This window comes from Phyllobates terribilis, unplaced genomic scaffold, assembly GCF_046119375.1.
Source record: "Phyllobates terribilis strain yellow unplaced genomic scaffold, ASM4611937v1 Scaffold_189__1_contigs__length_3638672, whole genome shotgun sequence".
Classification (NCBI taxonomy): Eukaryota; Metazoa; Chordata; class Amphibia; order Anura; family Dendrobatidae; genus Phyllobates; species Phyllobates terribilis.
In genome coordinates, this window is record NW_027362949.1 from 3202020 (window position 1) to 3223273 (window position 21254).

A 21254-nucleotide genomic window follows, 5' to 3' on the forward strand; every position below is an offset into this window, starting at 1 on the left:
GTCCTCCAGTATTATCAGTACACACTGATTTAAAAATAAATACATACTTACCGCTCCTCGTTCCCTGCTGCTTCAGTCTCTGCAGCTGATCACCTCAGCAGCTGCCAGCTCCACTGTCTGACACAGCGTGGCGCGTCATCATGCTGCTGCGTCAGACGCAGAGGAGGAATGATGGGAGAGGGGGTGTCACATGATGCTCCCTCCTCCAGGTTTTCGTGGGCCCCGGGCGAAAGAGTCTCAGTGGCCCCTTTAACACATCCATCCATTCATGATGCACAGATACAGCAGAGAAATTATAGATATAGATATAGTACAATGCCAAACATTTCACTGACTTCTTACATTTCATGAGTGATATCTATTGTAAATTCTACAATAGCTGAGAAACCGGTGAATCCTCACAGCGCACAGTGCAGACCGGACAGTATAGTCCTCCATACAGTGTTATGGCACCACTATGTCCTCCATACAATATTATGGGCACCACATAGTCCTCCATACAGAATTATGAGCCCCATATAATGCTCCATACAAAATGCTGGACCCCATATAATTCACCATAGAGAATACTGCCTGGTCCCCATGTAATGCCATATGCAGGCTGGACCCCATACAGAGGCCCCACAAGCCCGCTGCATCCCCCCCGGGGCCCCCACAAGCCTTCTGCATCCCCCCCGGGACCCCACAAGCCTTCTGCATCCCCCCGGGGCCCCCACAAGCCTGCAGCACCCCCCCCCAGAGGACCCAGAAGCCTGCAGCATCCCCCCCAGAGCCCCCACAAGCCCACAGCATCCCCCCCCAGAGCACCCACAAGCCTGCAGCACCCCCCCCAGAGCACCCACAAGCCCACAGCATCCCTCCCAAGGCCCCACAAGCCCGCAGCATCCCACCCAGAGCACCCACAATCCCACAGTATCCCCCCAAGGGCCCCCACAAACCCACAGCATCCCCCCCAGGGCCCCAGAAGCCCACAGCATCCCCCCCAGGGCCCCCACAAGCCCACAGCATCCCCCCCAGGGCCCCACAAGCCCGCAGCATCCCCCCCAGAGCACCCACAAGCCCACAGCATCCTCCCCAGGGCCCCACAAGCCCGCAGCATCTCCCCCAGGGCCCCACAAGCTCGCAGCATCCCCCCCAGAGCCCCCACAAGACCGCAAAATCCCCCTTAGGGCCCCCACAAGCCCGCAACATCCCCCCCAGAGCCTTCACAAGCCCACAGCATCCCCTTAGGGCCCCCACAAGCACACATTATCCCTGCATTATTCCCCAGAGCCCCCTAAGATCTCCACAAGCATTAATTAACCCCAACAGACTGCCCTCCAGCATTAACCCCCCCAAATCCCTCACTCGCAAGTATCAAGCCCCCTCACCCCAAAAACAACAAGAAGAAAAGACATCAGACCAGCAATTAATAGAACAATCTCCTGTTTCTCAGCTTAGGATACTGACCTCCTCCTGCAGCTTCACCGGCAGCTCAGTCTCAGCTCATGCCCCGTCTTATGCTGCACATAACACATCTGCATCTCTGGCTGCTATGGGCATAAAAGGGGACAAACTTATGGTGTGACCCCCATGCTCCCCTGACCTCAACCCCATTGAGAACCTCTGGAGCATCATCAAAAGGCGTGTCTATGATGGCGGGAGGCAGTTCACATCTAAGCAACAGCTCTGGGAGGGTATTCTGTCCTCATGCAAAACAATTGAAGCAGAAACCATCCAAAACCTGACAAATTCAATGGACGAGAGAGTTCAGAAGCTCCTTTCGAACAAGGGGTCCTATGTGCAAATGTAACATCACCTGGAATAAAGTTTTGAGTTGAAAACTGTTTGATTTCAGTTTGTAATAACCTGCTAATGCTTAGAATTTCAAAAATAACCATTTTTTTGTTCTTTATTAAAATGAAAAGGTTGAAAACTCTGCTGTGCATAATAATTTGGAACATGCATTTTGAGTGCAGTTTGAGTGTTTTATTTTTTTAAAAATATCCTGTTATCATAGGCAGTTTGTACAAAAACCTTTCAATTGTACTCTAATAGTTATTTGACTGGAAAATTACAATGACTGCAATTCATATAGGTAATTTGGGAAAATCTGGGAAAATATTATTTGCATAATAATTTGGAACACAGTGTATATATCGTATGCTGTGTGTGTGTGGGGGGGACTTGTCTATATACCGTATGCTGTGTGGGGGGGGACTTGTCTATATACCGTATGCTGTGTGGGGGGGACTTGTCTATATATCGTGTGTGGGGGGGGGGACTTGTCTATATACCGTATGCTGTGTGTGGGGGACTTGTCTATATACCGTATGCTGTGTGGGGGGGGACTTGTCTATATACTGTATGCTGTGTGGTGGGGTACTTGTCTATATACTGTATACTGTGTATGGGGGACTTGTCTATATACCGTATGATGTGTGGGGGGGGACTTGTCTATATACTGTATGCTGTGTGGGGGGGGAATTGTCTATATACCGTATGCTGTGTGGGGGGGGACTTGTCTATATACTGTATGCTGTGTATGGGGGACTTGTCTATATACCTTATGCTGTGTGGTGGGGTACTTGTCTATATACTGTATACTGTGTATGGGGGACTTGTCTATATACCGTATGCTGTCTGTGGGGGACTTGTCTATATACCGTATGCTGTGTGGGGGGGACTTGTCTATATACTGTGTGCTGTGTGTGGGGGACTTGTCTATATACCGTGTGCTGTGTGTGGGGGACTTGTCTATATACCGTATGCTGTGTGTGGGGGACTTGTCTATATACCGTATGCTGTGTGTAGGGGACTTGTCTATATACCGTATGCTGTGTGGGGGGGACTTGTCTATATACAGTGTGCTGTGTGTGGGGACTTGTCTATATACCGTATGCTGTGTGTGGGGGACTTGTCTATATACCGTATGCTGTGTGGGGGGGGACTTGTCTATATACCGTATGCTGTGTGGGGGGGGACTTGTCTATATACTGTATGCAGTGCGGTGGGGTACTTGTCTATATACTGTATGCTGTTTATGGGGGACTTGTCTATATACCTTATGCTGTGTGGTGGGGTACTTGTCTATATACTGTATACTGTGTATGGGGGACTTGTCTATATACCGTATGCTGTGTGGGGGGGACTTGTCTATATACCGTATGCTGTGTGTGGGGGACTTGTCTATATACCGTATGCTGTGTGGGGGGGACTTGTCTATATACTGTGTGCTGTGTGTGGGGGACTTGTCTATATACCGTATGCTGTGTGTGGGGGACTTGTCTATATACCGTATGCTGTGTGGGGGACTTGTCTATATACCGTATGCTGTGTGGGGGACTTGTCTATATACTGTATGCTGTGTGTGGGGGACTTGTCTATATACCGTATGCTGTGTGTGGGGGACTTGTCTATATACCGTATGCTGTGTGGGGGGGACTTGTCTATATACAGTGTGCTGTGTGTGGGGACTTGTCTATATACCGTATGCTGTGTGTGGGGGACTTGTCTATATACCGTATGCTGTGTATGGGGGACTTGTCTATATACTGTATGATGTGTGGTGGGGTACTTGTCTATATACTGTATGCTGTGTATGGGGGACTTGTCTATATACCGTATGCTGTGTGTGGGGGACTTGTCTATATACCGTATGCTGTGTGTGGGGGACTTGTCTATATACTGTATGCTGTGTGTGGGGGACTTGTCTATATACCGTATGCTGTGTGTGGGGGACTTGTCTATATACCGTATGCTGTGTGTGGGGGACTTGTCTATATACTGTATGCTGTGTGTGGGGGACTTGTCTATATACTGTATGCTGTGTGTGGGGGACTTGTCTATATACCGTATGCTGTGTGTGGGGGACTTGTCTATATACTGTATGCTGTGTGGGGGACTTGTCTATATACCGTATGCTGTGTGGGGGACTTGTCTATATACTGTATGTTGTGTGTGGGGGACTTGTCTATATACCGTATGCTGTGTGGGGGACTTGACTATATACCGTATGCTGTGTGTTGGGGACTTGTCTATATACTGTATGCTGTGTGTGGGGGACTTGTCTATATACCGTATGCTGTGTGTGGGGGACTTGTCTATATACTGTATGCTGTGTGTGGGGGACTTGTCTATATACTGTATGCTGTGTGTGGGGGACTTGTCTATATACCTTATGCTGTGTGTGGGGGACTTGTCTATATACCGTATGCTGTGTGTGGGGGACTTGTCTATATACCGTATGCTGTGTGTGGGGGACTTGTCTATATACCGTATGCTGTGTGGGGGGGACTTGTCTATATACCTAATGCTGTGTGTGGGGGACTTGTCTATATACCGTATGCTGTGTGTGGGGGACTTGTCTATATACTGTATGCTGTGTGTGGGGGACTTGTCTATATACCGTATGCTGTGTGTGGGGGACTTGTCTATATACCGTATGCTGTGTGGGGGGGACTTGTCTATATACTGTGTGCTGTGTGTGCGGGACTTGTCTATATACCGTATGCTGTGTGTGGGGGACTTGTCTATATACCGTATGCTGTGTGTGGGGGACTTGTCTATATACCGTATGCTGTGTGGGGGACTTGTCTATATACTGTATGTTGTGTGTGGGGGACTTGTCTATATACCGTATGCTGTGTGGGGGACTTGACTATATACCGTATGCTGTGTGTGGGGGACTTGTCTATATACTGTATGCTGTGTGTGGGGTACTTGTCTATATACCGTATGCTGTGTGTGGGGGACTTGTCTATATACTGTATGCTGTGTGTGGGGGACTTGTCTATATACTGTATGCTGTGTGTGGGGGACTTGTCTATATACCTTATGCTGTGTGTGGGGGACTTGTCTATATACCGTATGCTGTGTGTGGGGGACTTGTCTATATACCGTATGCTGTGTGTGGGGGACTTGTCTATATACCGTATGCTGTGTGTGGGGGACTTGTCTATATACCGTATGCTGTGTGGGGGGGACTTGTCTATATACCGTATGCTGTGTGTGGGGGACTTGTCTATATACCGTATGCTGTGTGTGGGGGACTTGTCTATATACTGTATGCTGTGTGTGGGGGACTTGTCTATATACTGTATGCTGTGTGTGGGGGACTTGTCTATATACTGTATGCTGTGTGTGGGGGACTTGTCTATATACTGTATGCTGTGTGTGGGGGACTTGTCTATATACCGTATGCTGTGTGTGGGGGACTTGTCTATATACTGTATGCTGTGTGTGGGGGACTTGTCTATATATCGTATGCTGTGTGGGGGGGACTTGTCTATATACCGTATGCTGTGTGGGGGGGACTTGTCTATATACCGTATGCTGTGTGTGGGGGACTTGTCTATATACTGTATGCTGTGTGTGGGGGACTTGTCTATATACCGTATGCTGTGTGGGGGGGACTTGTCTATATACCGTATGCTGTGTGTGTGGGGGACTTGTCTATATACTGTATGCTGTGTGTGGGGGACTTGTCTATATACCGTATGCTGTGTATGGGGGACTTGTCTATATACCGTATGCTGTGTGTGGGGGACTTGTCTATATATTGTATGCTGTGTGTGGGGGACTTGTCTATATACTGTATGCTGTGTGTGGGGGACTTGTCTATATACCGTATGCTGTGTGGGGGGACTTGTCTATATACTGTATGCTGCGTGTGGGGGACTTGTCTATATACTGTATGCTGTGTGGGGGGGTCTTGTCTATATACCGTATGCTGTGTGTGGGGGACTTGTCTATATACCGTATGCTGTGTGGGGGGGACTTGTCTATATACTGTGTGCTGTGTGTGGGGGACTTGTCTATATACCGTATGCTGTGTGTGGGGGACTTGTCTATATACCGTATGCTGTGTGGGTGACTTGTCTATATACCGTATGCTGTGTGGGGGACTTGTCTATATACTGTATGCTGTGTGTGGGGGACTTGTCTATATACCGTATGCTGTGTGTGGGGGACTTGTCTATATACCGTATGCTGTGTGGGGGGGACTTGTCTATATACAGTGTGCTGTGTGTGGGGACTTGTCTATATACCGTATGCTGTGTGTGGGGGACTTGTCTATATACCGTATGCTGTGTATGGGGGACTTGTCTATATACTGTATGCTGTGTGGTGGGGTACTTGTCTATATACTGTATGCTGTGTATGGGGGACTTGTCTATATACCGTATGCTGTGTGTGGGGGACTTGTCTATATACCGTATGCTGTGTGTGGGGGACTTGTCTATATACTGTATGCTGTGTGTGGGGGACTTGTCTATATACTGTATGCTGTGTGGGGGACTTGTCTATATACCGTATGCTGTGTGTGGGGGACTTGTCTATATACCGTATGCTGTGTATGGGGGACTTGTCTATATACTGTATGCTGTGTGGTGGGGTACTTGTCTATATACTGTATGCTGTGTATGGGGGACTTGTCTATATACCGTATGCTGTGTGTGGGGGACTTGTCTATATACCGTATGCTGTGTGTGGGGGACTTGTCTATATACTGTATGCTGTGTGTGGGGGACTTGTCTATATACTGTATGCTGTGTGTGGGGGACTTGTCTATATACCGTATGCTGTGTGTGGGGGACTTGTCTATATACTGTATGCTGTGTGTGGGGGACTTGTCTATATACCGTATGCTGTGTGTGGGGGACTTGTCTATATACCGTATGCTGTGTGTGGGGGACTTGTCTATATACTGTATGCTGTGTGGGGGACTTGTCTATATACCGTATGCTGTGTGGGGGACTTGTCTATATACTGTATGCTGTGTGTGGGGGACTTGTCTATATACCGTATGCTGTGTGTGGGGGACTTGTCTATATACCGTATGCTGTGTGGGGGACTTGACTATATACCGTATGCTCTGTGTGGGGGACTTGTCTATATATTGTATGCTGTGTGTGGGGGACTTGTCTATATACTGTATGCTGTGTGTGGGGGACTTGTCTATATACCGTATGCTGTGTGTGGGGGACTTGTCTATATACTGTATGCTGTGTGTGGGGGACTTGTCTATATACTGTATGCTGTGTGGGGGGGCCTTGTCTATATGTAGCACCCTGAGGACTCGGCTGCTACAGGGGTATTACACCTCAAGCCAGAGGTGCGGTATTCCACTCCCGGGTAAGGATGGAGTGTGGGACTGAGCTCAGATAGCTGCATACACTACATACATCCCATTTCCGGGGGACGGACCGACGGTACTCCCACCAGTATATGTGCAGGTACGACAGTGTCTGTCCCTGGCTGGAGTGGGAGGGGGGGTGGAACATCCCAGTAGTGTAGGGGCAGATAGGGGGAGCAGTTTGGGTAAGGCTAGGAGCTCATTGGGTGCTGGTCACCTGAGCTCACACATAGAGGGAGTATATAAGGTGGGCACCATCTTAGATCAGGGTCAGTCTTCTGTAGAGGGTCAGTCAGTCCTGAGAGAGGTCCAGGAGCGCCTGCAGAGAGAAGAGAGAGAGAAGAAGAGGAGGACCCAGAGGGGGAGAAGAAGGAACCCCAAGAACCCAGTATACAACCAGAAGGGTGAAGGGTTGGCACGCAAGGGAACCGGATCCCAAATTAGTGGAGGAGAGAAACAACCCTCAACTAAGAACCGGAGGCTGCGACATTACATGTGGAGCAGCCCCTCACCACGTCCACTAAGAAGGCACACCGAGCATAGGGTCAGGGAAGCCAAAGAAGGTTCACCCAATAGGAGACCCGAGGGAGCCGGACATAAGTGGACCCCTGGTGGGAACGGCCAGTAGAGAGGACAGTCAGAAAGGGAGCTCAGGACCACGCTCCAGAATTGCTTGGGGGTTGGCCAAGTCCAGGACCTGGTGGACGCAGCACGGCTCGGGCGGTCACTCAAGGCCAGAGTGACCAACAGAACAGCAGTAAGTAAAAACCCTGAACTGCACAGCCCGACTCTGAGTCTTCTTACCATCCACACTGCACCACCACAACCACCATCCTCTACACCTGACCCCCTGAGGCTATACCCCTCCCGTTGGGGGTTATACTACCACAGCTGCACGTATACCACCAGCCTCAGCGGACCCTGCTGCAGCGGTGGCCTTTTGACCGCAAATCAACGGGTGGCGTAGTCGACACTAAGAACAACTAATAACATCCGTAAAGACTGCCACACACTGAGTTTGACACCCTGGGCACGGACCGGGTCGCCGCCACTCGGAGACTACAACCCCCATCAGATCCGGCTCCGGGTAATCCCCAAAAACAGCACTGGCCCAGGGGGCGCGTCAACTTTGGCGTAGTCGGCAGGATAACGTGCCCGCAACCACCGGGTACTGCGTGCCTGAAGAAAAGTTCAAATTTACCTCAAGAAGAAGTCTCCCGCCGGTTCCAGAGGGTCCCCGCCATGGGACGCCATCACGGATCGTTTCCCGCCGGTTGCCCGCCATCTGCAGCTTTTTCCCGCCATCCACGGAGTTTCCCGCCACTGGGAGACGATTCCCGCCATTTCCAGAAGATTTCCCGCCTTGGAAGAGCAGACGCCATTATGGGCGTGCCAGAGGGTGGCAAGAGGCCATCTCCCATCGTGGGCCAGGTCAAGGAATGGCGCCAAAAGCGGAAACCGCCCCCACTAACAGAGACTGTGATGATAGAAGTGTCCATCAGCGTGAGAGAACTGCCCCTGGAACTGACAATCACAAAGTTGCCCCGGGACCACCTTCAATGTGGGCGGAGACAGAACAAAAGAACGAAGATGGGTGCAGCCTGGGGGAGTCTGGAGAGAGCGCACCCGGAGACAAGAAGTGTGGAGGGGAGTCTGGAGGAGCCGTACCCGGAGATGGAGGTAGAGGCAGGCAGCACCGACCCAGTGGTCAGGAGCCTGTTGCAAGCGACAACCCCAGAAGGCCTGGTGGAGATCCTGGCACAGCTCCCCCGAGACCGGGAGCGTGCACAGACCGCACTGGAGGGCTTGGCTCAGAGGATGGCCCGAGTGCAGCGGGACGTACTGGCCGCATGGAGCAGAGAGATGGCCCAGCAGGCTGGAACCCGCCAGCGAAGCACGCCACCCGAGACGAGGAGACAGACCGCCTCTGAGGATGGTGCAGAAGGAGTGAAGGCCGGAGACGGCGCCGAAGAGGGAGCTGAACAGATGGAGGCAGGTAAAGGGGACGTCACTACCCCGAGCCGAGAAACCGCGTGCCTGCCCCAGCTCCCCGTCGCAGAGCCCGAAATTCCCCCTGCCGTGCCTGTCGCTGCATCGTCACCGCTCCAGACAAGGCCTCAAGCAGAAGCCGCGGCCGCAACCCCTGTGACGTCACGCGCCTCAACTCTGAGCGCGGCAAAGCAGGAAACACCACCGGCCTGGTCGCAAGGTCTAGCACCCCCGGGCGCCGCAGTACCAACAGCGCCCTCTACCTCTACTGAGCCACCGGCCTGGTCGCTGGGCCAAGTAACCCCGGGCGCCGCCGTCTTCACGGTGCCCTTTACGTTCAGGGTACCCCAGGCCTGGTCGCAAGGCCTGGCGAATCCGGGCGCCGCTTCCACCACCGCGCCCTCAACATCTAGAGTGCCGCACCTGGGTGAAGACTTGTTTGCCCAGCACACTTGCCCGGATGGGCAGCCCTTTATATGGCCACCGGAGTACTACCAACTGGAACTCCAAAAAGCAAGGCCCCTGTGCGAGCCCCTGATTCCGGCTCCGAAGCCCGTTAAGAGGACCCCGCTCCCGCTGGAAGAAGCGCAGTTCGAGTGGGACCCCACCGGAGGAGACCTCATGGGGTTCACTCAGGAAACTCGGGCAGCCGCAGCGGAGCGTGTGGAGTGCTGCCGCCAGCAGTTGGCAGTCTTCGAGCAAGAACGGAGAGAGAGGTGGGTCCGTGAGCAGCGGCTGCAGGAACAGAGCGCAGGGCAGAAGAGCAGGACCAGGAGGAACCCCCGTGCAGCTCATGGTCCCCGTGCCACCGGGACTGTGATTAAATTCCAAATGCAGCACGGGTGGGGCTTCATAAGAGATCACCACACCCCCGGCGACGTCTTTGTGACCAGAAGAGACGTGGAGTCCCATCTGCCGGAGGGACACAGAGGTCGTGACCTATATGTAGGGGATGAGGTCACGTTCACCCGGCACAAGTGTGCCAAAGGACCCTACGCCCTCCATGTACACCGGCTGACGGAGGAGGAGCTACGGTGTGAAGAGGAGCAAGAGGACCCGGACGGGTCTGAAAGAGGAGCAGGAGTACGCCGTCATTAAAGTACGGTAAAGAGACTGTACATAGTTACCCGTCAGGGTATAAGAACTGTTACTGCTGCTAGTTAAAATATAGTCCCCGTTGGGACCAGCAAATTGAACTGAAACCCGTGTGTCCCTATTCCCACTGACCGAGGACTGAGAGCGGTCATTCCTTTCCTAATACCTGGCCGAGGACTGAGAGCGGCCATATTTCCCCTTGTATATAGTTGCGCTTTTTAAGGCGCCCCCTACTGGTTTTATAGGAAAGCTGTGTTATTCTACAAGAGACTGTCGCACTTTACCCGGTCACAAGTTGCGCCGTGGCCGGAGGAACAAGAAAGTTTACAAGAATGTTTATTATGAAAAAGTTTTATGCTGCAGAAATATATATATAATGTTTTATATGTTTATGTTGTTATGAAAAAAAAAAAAAAATTGTATGTTCATGGATGTTTTATTCTCTTACAGCCCAAGGACGTGCTGTGATTTACCAGGGGGGAATGTAGCACCCTGAGGACTCGGCTGCTACAGGGGTATTACACCTCAAGCCAGAGGTGCGGTATTCCACTCCCGGGTAAGGATGGAGTGTGGGACTGAGCTCAGATAGCTGCATACACTACATACATCCCATTTCCGGGGGACGGACCGACGGTACTCCCACCAGTATATGTGCAGGTACGACAGTGTCTGTCCCTGGCTGGAGTGGGAGGGGGGGTGGAACATCCCAGTAGTGTAGGGGCAGATAGGGGGAGCAGTTTGGGTAAGGCTAGGAGCTCACTGGGTGCTGGTCACCTGAGCTCACACATAGAGGGAGTATATAAGGTGGGCACCATCTTAGATCTGGGTCAGTCTTCTGTAGAGGGTCAGTCAGTCCTGAGAGAGGTCCAGGAGCGCCTGCAGAGAGAAGAGAGAGAGGAGAAGAGGAGGACCCAGAGGGGGAGAAGAAGGAACCCCAAGAACCCAGTATACAACCAGAAGGGTGAAGGGTTGGCACGCAAGGGAACCGGATCCCAAATTAGTGGAGGAGAGAAACAACCCTCAACTAAGAACCGGAGGCTGCGACATTACATGTGGAGCAGCCCCTCACCACGTCCACTAAGAAGGCACACCGAGCATAGGGTCAGGGAAGCCAAAGAAGGTTCACCCAATAGGAGACCCGAGGGAGCCGGACATAAGTGGACCCCTGGTGGGAACGGCCAGTAGAGAGGACAGTCAGAAAGGGAGCTCAGGACCACGCTCCAGAATTGCTTGGGGGTTGGCCGAGTCCAGGACCTGGTGGACGCAGCACGGCTAGGGCGGTCACTCAAGGCCAGAGTGACCAACAGAACAGCAGTAAGTAAAAACCCTGAACTGCACAGCCCGACTCTGAGTCTTCTTACCATCCACACTGCACCACCACAACCACCATCCTCTACACCTGACCCCCTGAGGCTATACCCCTCCCGTTGGGGGTTATACTACCACAGCTGCACGTATACCACCAGCCTCAGCGGACCCTGCTGCAGCGGCGGCCTTTTGACCGCAAATCAACGGGTGGCGTAGTCGACACTAAGAACAACTAATAACATCCGTAAAGACTGCCACACACTGAGTTTGACACCCTGGGCACGGACCGGGTCGCCGCCACTCGGAGACTACAACCCCCATCGGATCCGGCTCAGGGTAATCCCCAAAAACAGCACTGGCCCAGGGGGCGCGTCATATATACTGTATGCTGTGTGTGGGGGACTTGTCTATATACCTTATGCTGTGTGTGGGGGACTTGTCTATATACCGTATGCTGTGTGTGGGGGACTTGTCTATATACCGTATGCTGTGTGTGGGGGACTTGTCTATATACCGTATGCTGTGTGGGGGGTACTTGTCTATATACCGTATGCTGTGTGTGGGGGACTTGTCTATATACCGTATGCTGTGTGTATATACCGTATGCTGTGTGTGGGGGACTTGTCTATATACTGTATGCTGTGTGTGGGGGACTTGTCTATATACCGTATGCTGTGTGGGGGGGACTTGTCTATATACCGTATGCTGTGTGTGTGACGGACTTGTCTATATACTGTATGCTGTGTGTGGGGGACTTGTCTATATACCGTATGCTGTGTATGGGGGACTTGTCTATATACTGTATTCTGTGTGGTGGGGTACTTGTCTATATACTGTATGCTGTGTATGGGGGACTTGTCTATATACCGTATGCTGTGTGTGGGGGACTTGTCTATATACTGTATGCTGTGTGTGGGGGACTTGTCTATATACTGTATGCTGTGTGTGGGGGACTTGTCTATATACCGTATGCTGTGTGTGGGGGACTTGTCTATATACTGTATGCTGTGTGGGGGACTTGTCTATATACTGTATGCTGTGTGGGGGACTTGTCTATATACCGTATGCTGTGTGGGGGACTTGTCTATATACCGTATGCTGTGTGTGGGGGACTTGTCTATATGCTGTATGCTGTGTATGGGGGACTTGTCTATATACCGTATGCTGTGTGTGGGGGACTTGTCTATATGCTGTATGCTGTGTATGGGGGACTTGTCTATATACTGTATGCTGTGTGTGGGGGACTTGTCTATATACCGTATGCTGTGTGTGGGGGACTTGTCTATATGCTGTCTGCTGTGTGTGGGGGACTTGTCTATATACTGTATGCTGTGTGTGGGGGACTTGTCTATATACCGTATGCTGTGTGTGGGGGACTTGTCTATATACCGTATGCTGTGTATGGGGCACTTGTCTATATACTGTATGCTGTGTATGGGGGACTTGTCTATATACCGTATGGTGTGTGGGGGACTTGTCTATATACCGTATGCTGTGTGGGGGACTTGTCTATATACTGTATGCTGTCGGGGGGGGACTTGTCTATATACCGTATGCTGTGTGGGGGACTTGTCTATATACCGTATGCTGTGTGGGGGACTTGTCTGTATACTGTATGCTGTGTGTGGGGGACTTGTCTATATACTGTATGCTGTGTGTGGGGGACTTGTCTATATACCGTATGCTGTGTGTGGGGGACTTGTCTATATACCGTATGCTGTGTATGGGGCACTTGTCTATATACTGTATGCTGTGTATGGGGGACTTGTCTATATACCGTATGGTGTGTGGGGGACTTGTCTATATACCGTATGCTGTGTGGGGGACTTGTCTATATACTGTATGCTGTCGGGGGGGGACTTGTCTATATACCGTATGCTGTGTGGGGGACTTGTCTATATACCGTATGCTGTGTGGGGGACATGTCTATATACCGTATGCTGTGTGTGGGGGACTTGTCTATATACTGTATGCTGTGTGTGGGGGACTTGTCTATATACCTTATGCTGTGTGTGGGGGACTTGTCTATATACCGTATGCTGTGTGAGGGGGACTTGTCTATATACCGTATGCTGTGTGTGGGGGACTTGTCTATATACCTTATGCTGTGTGTGGGGGACTTGTCTATATACCGTATGCTGTGTGTGGGGGACTTGTCTATATACTGTATGCTGTGTGTGGGGGACTTGTCTATATACCGTATGCTGTGTGTGGGGGACTTGTCTATATACTGTATGCTGTGTGTGGGGGACTTGTCTATATACCGTATGCTGTGTGTGGGGGACTTGTCTATATACTGTATGCTGTGTGTGGGGGACTTGTCTATATACCGTATGCTGTGTGTGGGGGGGACTTGTCTATATACCGTATGCTGTGTGTGGGGGACTTGTCTATATACCGTATGCTGTGTGAGGGGGACTTGTCTATATACCGTATGCTGTGTGTGGGGGACTTGTCTATATACCTTATGCTGTGTGTGGGGGACTTGTCTATATACCGTATGCTGTGTGAGGGGGACTTGTCTATATACCGTATGCTGTGTGTGGGGACTTGTCTATATACTGTATGCTGTGTGTGGGGGACTTGTCTATATACCGTATGCTGTGTGTGGGGGACTTGTCTATATACCGTATGCTGTGTGGGGGGGACTTGTCTATATACCGTATGCTGTGTGGGGGGGACTTGTCTATATACCTTATGCTGTGTGGGGGGGCCTTGTCTATATACTGTGTGCTGTGTGTGGGGGACTTGTCTATATACCGTATGCTGTGTGTGGGGGACTTGTCTATATACCGTATGCTGTGTGGGGGGGACTTGTCTATATACCGTATGCTGTGTGGGGGGGACTTGTCTATATACCGTATGTTGTGTGTGGGGGACTTGTCTATATAACGTATGCTGTGTGGGGGGGACTTGTCTATATACCGTATGCTGTGTGTGGGGGACTTGTCTATATACCGTATGCTGTGTGGGGGGGACTTGTCTATATACCGTAAGCTGTGTGTGGGGGACTTGTCTATATACCGTATGCTGTGTGTGGGGGACTTGTCTATATACCGTATGCTGTGTGGGTGGGCCTTGTCTATATACCTTATGCTGTGTGTGGGGGACTTGTCTATATACCGTATGCTGTGTGGGTGGGCCTTGTCTATATACCGTACGCTGTGTGTGGGGGACTTGTCTATATACCGTATGCTGTGTGTGGGGGACTTGTCTATATACCGTATGCTGTGTGTGTGGGACTTGTCTATATACTGTATGCTGTGTGTGGGGGACTTGTCTATATACTGTATGCTGTGTATGGGGGACTTGTCTATATACTGTATGCTGTGTGTGGGGGACTTGTCTATATACTGTATGCTGCGTGTGGGGGACTTGTCTATATACTGTATGCTGTGTGGGGGGGCCTTGTCTATATACTGTATGCTGTGTGTGGGGGACTTGTCTATATACCTTATGCCGCGTGTGGGGGACTTGTCTATATACCGTATGCTGTGTGGGGGGGCCTTGTCTATATACCTTATGCTGTGTATGGGGGACTTGTCTATATACCGTATGCTGTGTGTGTGGGACTTGTCTATATACTGTATGCTGTGTGGGGGGCCATGTCTATATACTGTGTGCTGTGTGTGGGGGACTTGTCTATATACCGTATGCTGTGTGTGGGGGACTTGTCTATATACCGTATGCTGTGTGTGGGGGACTTGTCTATATACCTTATGCTGTGTGGGGGGGCCTTGTCTATATACTGTGTGCTGTGTGTGGGGGACTTGTCTATATACCTTATGCTGTGTGGGGGGGACTTGTCTATATACCGTATGCTGTGTGGGGGGGACTTGTCTATATACCGTATGCTGTGTGTGGGGGACTTGTCTATATACCGTATGCTGTGTGGGGGGGACTTGTCTATATACCGTATGCTGTGTGTGGGGGACTTGTCTATATACCGTATGCTGTGTGGGGGGGACTTGTCTATATACCGTATGCTGTGTGTGGGGGACTTGTCTATATACCTTATGCTGTGTGGGGGGGCCTTGTCTATATACTGTGTGCTGTGTGTGGGGGACTTGTCTACATACCTTATGCTGTGTGGGGGGGACTTGTCTATATACCGTATGCTGTGTGGGGGGACTTGTCTATATTCCGTATGCTGTGTGGGGGACTTGTCTATATACTGTATGCTGTGTGGGGGGGACTTGTCTATATACCGTATGCTGTGTGTGGGGGACTTGTCTATATACCGTATGCTGTGTGTGGGGGACTTGTCTATATACTGTATGCTGTGTGTGGGGGACTTGTCTATATACTGTATGCTGTGTGTGGGGGACTTGTCTATATACTGTATGCTGTGTATGGGGGACTTGTCTATATACCGTATGCTGTGTGGGGGACTTGTCTATATACCGTATGCTGTGTGGGGGACTTGTCTATATACCGTATGCTGTGTATGGGGGACTTGTCTATATACTGTATGCTGTGTGTGGGGGACTTGTCTATATACTGTATGCTGTGTGTGTGGGACTTGTCTATATACCGTTTGCTGTGTGTGGGGGACTTGTCTATATACCGTATGCTGTGTGTGGGGGACTTGTCTATATACCGTATGCTGTGTGGGTGGGCCTTGTCTATATACCTTATGCTGTGTGTGGGGGACTTGTCTATATACCGTATGCTGTGTGGGTGGGCCTTGTCTATATACCGTACGCTGTGTGTGGGGGACTTGTCTATATACCGTATGCTGTGTGTGGGGGACTTGTCTATATACCGTATGCTGTGTGTGTGGGACTTGTCTATATACTGTATGCTGTGTGTGGGGGACTTGTCTATATACTGTATGCTGTGTATGGGGGACTTGTCTATATACTGTATGCTGTGTGTGGGGGACTTGTCTATATACTGTATGCTGCGTGTGGGGGACTTGTCTATATACTGTATGCTGTGTGGGGGGGCCTTGTCTATATACTGTATGCTGTGTGTGGGGGATTTGTCTATATACTGTATGCTGCGTGTGGGGGACTTGTCTATATACTGTATGCTGTGTGGGGGGGCCTTGTCTATATACTGTATGCTGTGTGTGGGGGACTTGTCTATATACCGTATGCTGTGTGTGGGGGACTTGTCTATATACTGTATGCTGTGTGGGGGGGCCTTGTCTATATACTGTATGCTGTGTGTGGGGGACTTGTCTTTATACCTTATGCCGCGTGTGGGGGACTTGTCTATATACCGTATGCTGTGTGGGGGGGCCTTGTCTATATACCTTATGCTGTGTATGGGGGACTTGTCTATATACCGTATGCTGTGTGTGTGGGACTTGTCTATATACTGTATGCTGTGTGGGGGGCCTTGTCTATATACTGTATGCTGCGTGTGGGGGACTTGTCTATATACCGTATGCTGTGTGGGGGGACTTGTCTATATACCGTATGCTGTCTGTGGGGGACTTGTCTATATACTGTATGCTGTGTATGGGGTACTTGTCTATATACTGTATGCTGTGTGTGGGGGACTTGTCTATATACTGTATGCTGTGTGTGGGGGACTTGTCTATATACTGTATGCTGTGTGTGGGGGACTTGTCTATATACCGTATGCTGTGTGGGGGGGACTTGTCTATATACCGTATGCTGTGTGTGGGGTACTTGTCTATATACCGTATGCTGTGTGGGGGGGACTTGTCTATATACCGTATGCTGTGTGTGGGGGACTTGTCTATATACCGTATGCTGTGTGGGGGGACTTGTCTATATACCGTATGCTGTGTGGGGGGGACTTGTCTATATACCGTATGCTGTGTGTGGGGTACTTGTCTATATACCGTATGCTGTGTGGGGGGGACTTGTCTATATACCGTATGCTGTGTGTGGGGGACTTGTCTATATACCGTATGCTGTGTGGGGGGGAGGGGGTGCTGGACTTGGTTCTCTTTGCTATATGTGGGGGAGGGAGACCTGGATAAATATGCTATACATGGAGGAGGGGAGCTTGGCTATATACTTTGTGTGGGGGAGCGGGGACCTGGCTATATACTTTGTGTGGGGGAGTGGGGACCTGGCTATATACTTTGTGTGGGGGAGCGGGAACCTGGCTATATACTTTGTGTGGGGGAGCGGGGACCTGGCTATATACTTTGTTTGGGGGAGCGGGGACCTGGCTATATACTTTGTGTGGGGGAGCGGGGACCTGGCTATATACTTTGTGTGGGGGAGCGGGGACCTGGCTATATACTTTGTGTGGGGGAGCGGGGACCTGGCTATATACTTTGTGTGGGGGAGCGGGGACCTGGCTATATACTTTGTTTGGGGGAGCGGGGACCTGGCTATATACTTTGTGTGGGGGAGCGGTGACCTGGCTATATACTTTGTGTGGGGGAGCGGGGACCTGGCTATATACTTTGTGTGGGGGAGCGGGGACCTGGCTATATACTTTGTGTGGGGGAGCGGGGACCTGGCTATATACTTTGTGTGGTAGAGCGGGGACCTTGGCTATATACTTTGTGTGGGGGAGCGGGGGCCTGGCTATATACTTTGTGTGGGGGAGCGGGGGCCTGGCTATATACTTTGTGTGGGGGAGCGGGGACCTGGCTATATACTGTGTGTGGGGGAGCGGGGACCTGGCTATATACTTTGTGTGGGGGAGCGGGGGCCTGGCTATATACTTTGTGTGGGGGAGCGGGGGCCTGGCTATATACTTTGTGTGGGGGAGCGGGGACCTGGCTATATACTGTGTGTGGGGGAGCGGGGACCTGGCTCTATACTTTGTGTGGGGGAGCGGGGACCTGGCTCTATACTTTGTGTGGGTGAGCGGGGACCTGGCTCTATACTTTGTGTGGGGGAGCGGGGACCTGGCTCTATACTTTGTGTGGGGGAGCGGGGACCTGGCTATATACTTTGTGTGGGGGAGCGGGGACCTGGCTATATACTGTGTGTGGGGGAGCGGGGACCTGGCTCTATACTTTGTGTGGGGGAGCGGGGACCTGGCTCTATACTTTGTGTGGGGGAGCGGGGACCTGGCTATATACTTTGTGTGGGGGAGCGGGGACCTGGCTATATACTTTGTGTGGGGGAGCGGGGACCTGGCTATATACTTTGTTTGGGGGAGCGGGGACCTGGCTATATACTTTGTGTGGGGGAGCGGGGACCTGGCTATATACTTTGTGTGGGGGAGCGGGGACCTGGCTATATACTTTGTGTGGGGGAGCGGGGACCTGGCTATATACTTTGTGTGGGGGAGCGGGGACCTGGCTATATACTTTGTGTGGGGGAGCGGGGACCTGGCTATATACTTTGTGTGGTTGAGCTGGGACTTTGGCTATATACTTTGTGTGGGGGAGCGGGGGCCTGGCTATATACTTTGTGTGGGGGAGCGGGGGCCTGGCTATATACTTTGTGTGGGGGAGCGGGGACCTGGCTATATACTTTGTGTGGGGGAGCGGGGACTTGGCTATATACTTTGTTTGGGGGAGCGGGGACCTGGCTATATACTTTGTGTGGGGGAGCGGTGACCTGGCTATATACTTTGTGTGGGGGAGCGGGGACCTGGCTATATACTTTGTGTGGGGGAGCGGGGACCTGGCTATATACTTTGTGTGGGGGAGCGGGGACCTGGCTATATACTTTGTGTGGTAGAGCGGGGACCTTGGCTATATACTTTGTGTGGGGGAGCGGGGGCCTGGCTATATACTTTGTGTGGGGGAGCGGGGGCCTGGCTATATACTTTGTGTGGGGGAGCGGGGACCTGGCTATATACTGTGTGTGGGGGAGCGGGGACCTGGCTATATACTTTGTGTGGGGGAGCGGGGGCCTGGCTACATACTTTGTGTGGGGGAGCGGGGGCCTGGCTATATACTTTGTGTGGGGGAGCGGGGACCTGGCTATATACTGTGTGTGGGGGAGCGGGGACCTGGCTCTATACTTTGTGTGGGGGAGCGGGGACCTGGCTCTATACTTTGTGTGGGTGAGCGGGGACCTGGCTCTATACTTTGTGTGGGGGAGCGGGGACCTGGCTCTATACTTTGTGTGGGGGAGCGGGGACCTGGCTATATACTTTGTGTGGGGGAGCGGGGACCTGGCTATATACTGTGTGTGGGGGAGCGGGGACCTGGCTCTATACTTTGTGTGGGGGAGCGGGGACCTGGCTCTATACTTTGTGTGGGGGAGCGGGGACCTGGCTATATACTTTGTGTGGGGGAGCGGGGACCTGGCTATATACTTTGTGTGGGGGAGCGGGGACCTGGCTATATACTTTGTTTGGGGGAGCGGGGACCTGGCTATATACTTTGTGTGGGGGAGCGGGGACCTGGCTATATACTTTGTGTGGGGGAGCGGGGACCTGGCTATATACTTTGTGTGGGGGAGCGGGGACCTGGCTATATACTTTGTGTGGGGGAGCGGGGACCTGGCTATATACTTTGTGTGGGGGAGCGGGGACCTGGCTATATACTTTGTGTGGTTGAGCTGGGACTTTGGCTATATACTTTGTGTGGGGGAGCGGGGGCCTGGCTATATACTTTGTGTGGGGGAGCGGGGGCCTGGCTATATACTTTGTGTGGGGGAGCGGGGACCTGGCTATATACTTTGTGTGGGGGAGCGGGGACCTGGCTATATACTGTGTGTGGGGGAGCGGGGACCTGGCTCTATACTTTGTGTGGGGGAGCGGGGACCTGGCTCTATACTTTGTGTGGGGGAGCGGGGACCTGGCTATATACTTTGTGTGGGGGAGCGGGGACCTGGCTATATACTTTGTATCACACAGGAGAGTATTAGATACACAGCTCAGTAGACAGTATCACACAGGAGAGGATTAGATACACAGCTCAGCAGACAGTATCACACAGCATAGGATTAGATACACAACTCAACAGACAGTATCACACAGGAGAGGATTAGATACACAGCTCAGCAGATGGTATCACACAGGAGTGGATTAGATACACGGCACAGCAGACAGTATCGCACAGGGCGGGATTAGTTACACGGCTCAGCAGACAGTATCACACAGGAGAGGATTAGATCCACAGTTCATCAGACAGTATCACACAGGAGACAATTAGATACACAGCTCAGCAGACAGTATCACACATTACAGGATTAGATACATAGCTCAGCAGACAGTATCACACAGCATAGGATTAGATACACAGCTCAGCAAACAGTATCACACAGGATAGGATTAGATACACTGCTCAGCAGATGGTATCACACAGGATAGGATTAGATACACGGCTCAGCAGACAGTATCACACAGGAGAGGATTAGATACACGGCTCAGCAGACAGTATCACACAGGAGAGGATTAGATACACAGCATAGGATTAGATACACAGCTCAGCAGACAGTATCACACAGCATAGGATTAGATACACGGCTCAGCAGACAGTATAACACAGGAGGGGATTAGATACACAGCTCAGCAGACAGTATCATACAGGATAAGATTAGATACACAGCTCAGTAGACAGTATCACACAGGAGAGGATTAGATACACAGCTCAGCAGACAGCATCACACAGGAGAGTATTAGATACACAGCTCAGCAGACAGTATTACACAGGAGAGGATTAAATACACGGCTCAGCAGACAGTATCACACAGGGGAGGATTAGATACACACCTCAGCAGACAGTATCACACAGGAGAAGATTAGATACACAGCTCAGCAGACGGTATCACACAGGAGAGGATTAGATACACAGCTCAGCAGATGGTATCATACAGGGTAGGATTAGATACACAGCTCAGCAGAC